This window comes from Lactuca serriola, chromosome 1, assembly GCF_051521515.1.
Source record: "Lactuca serriola cultivar US96UC23 chromosome 1, Lser_US96UC23_V15, whole genome shotgun sequence".
NCBI lineage: Eukaryota > Viridiplantae > Streptophyta > Magnoliopsida > Asterales > Asteraceae > Lactuca > Lactuca serriola.
Window position 1 is genome coordinate 78,451,132 of NC_136408.1, and position 6,000 is coordinate 78,457,131.

Genomic DNA, 6,000 nt, shown 5'->3' on the forward strand with positions numbered 1-6,000 from the left:
CCACTCTCGAGAATGGATAATCCTAAAAGATACAGATAAATAACAAGAAATGTAGTTATCAACCCAATACCCTTAGACGATAGAGCACCTTTACCTTCCGATGAACCATCTAAGGAAATGGAAGAGATCGAACCCAAGGAAGAAAGCGAACCCATGAAAGTGACAAAATCAGATGCATACTCTCTACCACCAATGAATACTCTTTATCGTCATTTTCCAGGAGGATCCAAACTGAAGCATACGACTCGTAAGTCCATACCTAAATGGATAAGGGTTAAGAAGAATCAAAAGGGGACATCTTCGGATACCCATAGAGTCCAAGATGAACCTGCCTGGATAACAGAAATGGTTGATATGTGGGTAGCAGAAGAAAAAGTTGCTAACAAGTATGAGATTCGTCAATCATATTGACCACATATCTCACCTTCTTCCGAAGTTGACAACTTGTCTCAACTATTTGAGAAAAGTGTGAGAATCGAAAACAAAATGGAAACTGTCTAAGGGAAGAATACTTATCTCTAAAGACAGGTGCGAAGGCTAGAAGGACAGAGAATCCGAGATTAAGAGGCGGTGATGGATGTCCATCATCGCATTAGCTTCGCTTATAACGACATGATTACTCACGACGAGTAGAAGCTGGAAAATGAAACCCTAATTTCTAGGATTCTACACCCTATTTAAAGGGTCATTAGCCTCCCTCTGCCTCCCTTACCATCCCCCTTGAGCTCAGAAAACCCTAATCGCGCCTACTCTCCAATTTTTAGTGTTAAGAAACTTGGAAGGTGGATTTTTAGTGTTAACAAGACGTTACCTTGACCTGTCTCTAGCTAGAACTCTTCATGCAAAGGTTTATGGATATTTCTAGTTGGTTGTGGAGTTATTTCTGGTTTTAGGCATGATTGAAGTAGTCTTTAGCAAGTTATGGCCTTCTCATTAGATAGAACTTCTTGTTTGGCTTGGTTTTGGCCTTTAAGACCTTGGATGCACGTAAAGTTTGCAACTTTTTATGGTAACCATGCCCTAGGATAGTAGATCTACCATTTGGAGCTTTCGAGTAGCTTGAAATCATTTGGATAAGAAGTAGACTGCATGAACTCGACGAGTTTGATAAGCCAAATCGACAAGTCGAGACAGGTTTCCCCATTTTCTGGATTCGGCATGACCTCGAAGAGTTATTCAGAAAACTCGACAAGTAGATAGGGTTTTTCCCGACCTTCTGGACGTTGCATGGACTCGACTTGTTGGATAGCCAACTTGGCGAGTCGAATCTGATTCTCGTGACTCTCTGAGTTATGAAGGAACTCGACAAGTTTGTAGGTTACACTCGAGGAGTCGGGTCAACATGGACTGTTGACCTTGACCATATACTTTGACTTTGACCAATTTTACTTCTAGGGTTATTTTAGTAATGTGGGAATTTATGAAAGTGGATCAATGGTGGATGTAGGTGTTTGAGTTGGAGCTGAATTTGGGGGAGTTTGACATTTATCATCCCTAGCTACTTGTAAGGTGAGTTTTCCTCACTATACTTATAGGGTCGAAGGCACCAATGCCGGACCTTTTTGAATTTGTATATGGGTTTATTGCATGATATGCTTGTTGATTTACATCCTGGTAGTTAGGATGGTGATATGCTTTGTGTCCTGGCTAGGTCGGTCTCATGGTATATAGGATAATGCTATGTTAGTGACCGGTTACGTCAGTATCTTCGTTATAGGATGTTGCTATGATTAGTGATCTGTTAGATCGGTTTGACTGTTATATATGCTAGTGTATGATATTTATGTGCACATGCTAGTGGATTTGGGGATTGGGTTGAGGTGGACCTGCTTTGTGCTGAAAGAAAAACATATCCAGGGCGGACCAGATAGACTGCAGGCCCGGGAGGGCATACTAGTAAGATTAAAGGCCCAACGAGTGGTCCAGATAGGCTGAAGGCCCTGAGAGGCGGTCAAAATGTGTCGATGGCTCAGAGAGCGGTCCAGATAGACTGATGGCCCTGCAAGGCAGTCCAGTCAGGCTAATGGCTCATTATGCATGTTGTTGGGTTATATGATATTGATATGTTTTGTATGGCGTTGGTATTTTAGGGGAACTCACTAAGCTTTGGGCTTACAGTTGTTGATTATGTTTCAGGTACTTCTGATGATTGCGGGAAGGCGAAGACATGATCGTGCACCTCCTTAAGTTTTTATGACTTGATTATGGGATACTCTGACACTAAACCATTTTGAAAACAAATTAATAATAATTATTGGTTTTTGAATGATTTAAAAGGTTTTAAATTGGCAGGATTTTTATGGGTGTTACAAGTTGGTATCAGAGCCTTGGTTTGAGTAAATTAGCGGAAACACTTGTGTGTCTCCATTCTCAAACTACGAACAATATTTTAAAATATTTCATTTTTCAAATGGTTTTCAAAATACTAAAGGAGGATCCAAGTGTACGATCAGCCGGAGCCAGTAAGTAGACCCCAAAATACCTTATGAATTATTTGATTTTCTGGTATGATAGAACAACATGCTAGTACTAGGCTAGGGATCTTCAGGAATTGCATGATTGAATTGCCTGATTATATGATGCCTGATAGCCAACGGTTTTTCCTTATATGAAATTGACATCATTAATATAGTTGCTTAGTGTATGCATCACGGTTGTACATAATTAGGATCTTATAGCCTGTGAATGTTTGGTGGGCCTTATTTCCTGTTGTTGTCTAATAAAGGGCTTACGGTAGGTTCAGTTATTCGAAAGTCTGTAGGGTCCAACGTTATGTATGGCTAGCATACACGAGCACTACAAGGTTGGTGGAAGTTTTATGGGTGGGTTGTGCAGGGTTAGTAGGCCAAGATAGGCTGGTCTTGTCCGTTGATCTAACGTGGGAGATGATTTTTGTGGAGGTATCTCAGATTTTCGCAAAAATAATTGTTCGGTGTCGTGAACTGGGTCACCGCCAGGGTGATCGCCAAGCTCTATGAGCAAATTGCAGCCCTGCAAACTATGAGATACATTGTTATTGGGATGACTAATGGGGGAGTGTCGGTTGTAGGGTCACAACTAGGAAAGAGGAGGAGGGACTTTTTAGCAAAGGACGAGGAGTCGGAGGCTGCTGACCTGGGTACTAGAAGTCAGGAGGGTCAGGAGGTGTGTGACAAGTGTGGGGGAACCCACCGATTTCCTTGTCACAAATCCAGGTGCTTCAAGTGTGGAGAGAGAGGGCATGTGCAACGGGATTGCAAAAAGGATCAGATATGCTTTCACTGTCACAAGCCAGGGCATTTAAGGACCAACAGCCCTACGTTGGGGGCGGAAGGAATTCGTATTCCAACGGTCATCGTTCCTCAGGAGGTCAAAGTCGAGCTGCAATAAATCTCTGGTATGGAATTGGAAATCCCCATTCTGTAATAATATTATGGTCAAATTGTCTTTGATCGGTATTTGTCTTGCCTTGGAATCTCGTTGAGCATGGGTAAACAACTACATGTTAGTTACCTGTTTTATCTGATCTATGTGTTGCGGAATTTCATGAATCGTTAGGTCATTAGAAGTGTCAGGTGAATTTTATTATCAAAGGATTGTAGGTAGTTAGAGTTCAAGGATTTATTAGAGGATGGGAAGTAGAATGGTTGATTGATGGATTGGAATTTTATCACCTATGCCAAGGGTTGTACCCTTTCAGTTTTCCGAGTTCACATGAATGAGTATGGTTGTGACCCAGGGTCAGGTGGTATTTCCAGCTCGAGGTTCGTGGGTCACAGGGGTTGGCGGCAGTATTTCAGCGTTGGTAAGCGCAGGTGAGTCGATGTGGCATGAGTATCTTGCGAAGAAGGTTAGGTACCATATTCTTGGGTATGTCGGGTGCCGGATTGTCCTTAGGATTGCCAACAGGGACTAGTTAATGTCACCTGGGATCGAAGGGGAGATTTGAGAATTCTCAAATGGGACATCAGCCATTGAAGGTTTTGTCTATTGCTACCCGGATAACGGTTTCTAGAGAGGTTGGGCGATCAAGCAGGAGGTCAAGGGTTTCCCCAAGCACAGATATGGAGGCGATATTTTTTTGAGTATATCTGCAGGTGTTCAAGGTAGCATTAGGAGTTTGGTTCGACCTACATGTATGGTTAGGTTAGGATTGCAGTCTGTGAATTGAATCGAGGGTTCGAACCCCAAGTAGCGGAGAGCTGGTTATTTATGGAAAGGGCACCAGGATGGGTCCAGGATTTTGGATCGACAAACCTAGGGCGGCCCGGATAGACTAAAGGCCCCACAGGGCGTACCAGTCAGGCCGAAGGCCCGGAGAACGGTCCAGACAGGCTGAAGGCCCGGAGAGGCGGTCCAGACATGTTGAAGGTTCTGAGAGTGGTCTAGATAGGCTGAAGGCCCGGTGAGGCGGTCTAGTCATGCTGAAGACTTTGTATGTATTTTGTTAGATCTACATTCTGGTATTGAGCATGCTGCTTTCTGGCAATAAGTTATGGAATTATACGTTCTGTGCTTGTTAGTTATCACTTATAGAGTAACCTTAGGTACTATCGGTGGTTATGTAGGAGAGCCTGGAAACTCTTGAGTAGCAACCTGTCCCAAGAAGGGAATCATGTGTGGTAGAGTTTCAGTATTATGATGCTTGTTTGGTGATGTGAGGAATGTTGATTAGGCCTTTTGGGCAGTGGAGGAAGGTGGGTACCTTCAGGCCCGAAGGAATGGGCCACTGACGAGAAGATGACAATGTTGATAGGTTATCGGAAGCATTCCAGGCATAGGTTGTGGGCCTAATGATCATAAAGATTCATTCCTTCTGCTTGTGGTGTTCTTGGGATTGACGAGTTGATGGGGGTTGGGCGAGTCGTAAGTCCGTTCGTTGGAAAAAGGAAGTAGTAAGGACTGAGGGGAGTATCAGTCAGGTTTTAGAATGAATTCGGGGAAATGTTTGCCCCGTATTCTTGCATGTTTGCAAGTTGTTGTTAAGGATCGGATGTACTGTGGAGGTTCTTGGTTGATCATCTTCTTTCGTCACTCCGGAGATTGGTAAGGGCATGGTAAAGAGTTAGAGGTTATACTAAGTTTTGGTGTATCATATGGATTCATATTGTGAAAGGTTCTCTATTGACCTGTTTGAGGGTCTTTTCTGCATGATTTCTGGTAGCTTCAGTCATAAACTTGGGACAGATTCATGGACGACCATTTTGAGATGGATTATAGTGGAAACTTGCATTAGGGATCGCAAGTCTATCTGTGTGAGGCATGCACTCTGGAGGTTAGTGAGGTAAATGGGGGAAAACTTTTTGGTTTGTGGGGTGAATCGTGAGTTGTAGGCGAAGGGTATGATATCATCTACGGGAAATCGAGGGTTTTTGGGTTAGAGCATCCCTGTCTTTCAGATTCTAAGAACCAGGTTAGATCTTTCTCCAGATTATCTATGGCAACACATCGTGTTGGGAGGGTTGAGGTGGTCTTGCTCTATGCACTAGGACAAGATATCCGGTACGGGCCGACTGTAAGTCGTAAGCACGGAGACTCTGGAGGAGCAGTATGGTTGAGGCAGTAGGCCAATATACCCGGTGCGGGTCAACTATAAGCCATAGGCACAGGGACTCAGGAGGAGAACTAGGGTTGAGGCAGTAGGCCAAGATACCCGATGGGGCCGACTGTAAGTCGTAGGCACGGAAACCCAAGAGAAGCAATAGGGTTGAGGTAGTAAGCCAAGATACTCGGTGCGGGTCGACTGTAAGTCGTAGGAATGGAGGCTAGGAGGGGAACTGGGGTTGAGGCGGTAGGTTGACAATCCCTGAGGAGTTCAATCCGATGGTTGATTGGATTCGACATATTGATATTCCAACCCGAGGCTGATCGGGCCAATTATAGGTGTTTGTGGTTATGCGTTAGTAGTTGACTGTTACTGTATGTAGATTCGGGAGCTGAAGGAAGCATTATCCTGTGAGCACAATAAGGGTTCTTCTCCTAGTATGACTCCCGTAGTCCGTTTTATCTCTGAAAATTCGG